The following is a 2,500-nucleotide window of genomic DNA, read 5'->3' on the forward strand; positions in this document are numbered from 1 at the left end:
CATTTCCCACATTTTTCCCATTTTCATCATTTTCATCAGTTTTATTCTATCTTTTTTTACATTTTGCCCATTTTTACACATTTTCAGCCCAGCTTCCATGCACCTCTATAGGCATGATTTTTACACATTTTGGCCATTTTTGGACACTTTTCTGGGCAGCCTTTTCATCCATTTTGGGGCTTTTTGGGGGGTTTTGGCCTGTTTCTGGCCCTGATGGAGACACAGAGAGGAGGTTTTTTTCAACATTGGGAGCCTTTTTACACATTTTGCCCATTTTCCCCCCCAGCTTGGGGGCACTTTCCTGGGCAGGGATTTCAACCACTTTGGCCAGTTTTGACCTCTCTCTGGCCAGCCCCCCCACACTTTTTGACCACATTCTCCTGCGGGGGCCTTGTTTTTTCTACGGGGGCTACTATTCCCAGCCATTTTTGGGGTCGCCACGGCGAGGGGGGGGGGACTTTTTTGGGCATTTTTTGCATATTTTGGCCTCTTCTATGGCCCCCAGCTACTCACCTGTTGCACCCAGACAGGCAGGGACCCTAGTGGGCATTGACTTTGACCTCTGCGTGGGTTCAGCACCCACCTTTTCCCACCAGAGGGCAGCGAGAGCTCAACTCCAATCTCAGGCTTTTTTAAACAGCTATTTTAACAGTTTTTGCCCTTTTTGACCCCCTGTCAGTATTTTTTCGACCCCAGCCTCCGGTGGGCCGTCCGGGCATGAATTTCAGACAGTTTGACCACCTTTAGCCTCTTCTGTTTGCAGCCATTTGCTCCATTTTGGGCGTTTTCAGCTTTCAGGGGGCTTTTTTTTTAAACTGGCTACCTGGAATTCAGAGGCTTGCCCTGCAGGGCTGGGAGAGGCCTGGGGATGAGTGCTTGTGCTCAGACGGCCTCAACTTGGGCCTAGGAGCAGGGAGAGACACACAGGGCTGTGCTAGACCCCCCCCAGCACGCACAGCCACACACACGCACACACGCGCGCGCAGGAGATAGAGAGGGACAGAGAGAGGGGCCTGTTGCTCACACAGGCTCCAGCTGCTCACAGAGGCCCTAACTTGGGCCTAGATGCTTGTAGAGACACAGAGAGCTGTGCTAGACCCACTGCAGACCCCTCACACCCACACACCCCCACCCACCCACCCCCCCCCACACACACACACACACACATAGGCCCCTATTGCTCACACAGGCTCCAGCTGCTCAGAGAGGCCCTGACTTGGGCCTAGATGCTTGGATAGACACAGAGAGCTGTGCTAGACCCACTGCAGACCCCTCACACACACACACACAACCAGCCACCCACCCACCCACACACACACACACACACACATAGGCCCCTATTGCTCACACTGGCTCCAGCTGCTCAGAGAGGCCCCAACTTGGGCCTAGGTGCTTGTAGAGACACAGAGAGCTGTGCTAGACCCACTGCAGCACCCCCACACACACACAGCCACCCCCCCCCACACACACACAGGCTCCAGCTGCTCACATAGGCCCCAGCTTAGGCTGAGGCCTTGCCAGAGGCCTACTAGCTACTGCTGACCTCTGACTTGACCCCTGATGCTAGGAAAGACACAGAGAGCTGTGCTAGACCCACTGCAGCACCCACAGCCACACACACACACGCGCGCGCGCGCACACACACAGAGAGGGAGAGAGAGAGGGGCCTGTTGCTCACACAGGCTCCAGCTGCTCACAGAGGCCCCAACTTGGGCCTAGCTGCTTGTAGAGACACAGAGAGCTGTGCTAGACCCACTGCAGCACCCCGCCACACACACACACCCACCCACAGGCCCCAGCTGCTCACATAGGCTCCAACTTAGGCTGAGGCCTTGTGAGAGGCCTACTAGCTACTGCTGACCTCTGACTTGACCCCTGATGCTTGGAGAGGCTTGGGGAAGAGTGCTTGTGCTCACACAGGCTGCAGCTACTCACAGAGGCTCCAACTTGGGCTGAGGCCTTGTCAGAGGCCTACTAGCTACAGCTTGACCTCTGGTTTGACCCCTGATGCTTGGAGAGGCACAGAGAGGCCTAGGAGTGAGTGCATGTTCTCACACAGGCTGCAGCTGCTCACAGATGCTCCAAAGACTCCTCTCTGTGCCCTGCGCGCGCCTGTCTGACCCTCAGACCCACACACACACCGCCGTGCAGCCAGAGAGGCCTGCTGAAGGCCCAGCACAGCTCACACACACTCTGGGAGCACACACACACACTGGGAGCGCACACACACACGCTGGGAGCACACACACTCCTCTCTCTCCCCTGCGCGCGCCTGTCTGATACACACACACCTCTGTGCAGCCAGACAGGCCTGTTGAAGGCCCAGCACACACACACACACACACACACACACACACACACACACACACACACAGGGAGCAGACAGGCCTGTTGAAGGCCCAGCACAGTCCACACACACACACAGGGAGCAGACAGGCCTGTTCAAGGCCCAGCACAGTCCACAGACACACACACACACACAGGGAGCAGACAGGCCTGT

This window comes from Alosa pseudoharengus, unplaced genomic scaffold (genome assembly GCF_046254945.1).
Source record: "Alosa pseudoharengus isolate Yale_2024_CS ecotype anadromous, Long Island Sound unplaced genomic scaffold, YU_APseudo_1.1 YU_APseudo_1.1_scf_59, whole genome shotgun sequence".
NCBI lineage: Eukaryota > Metazoa > Chordata > Actinopteri > Clupeiformes > Clupeidae > Alosa > Alosa pseudoharengus.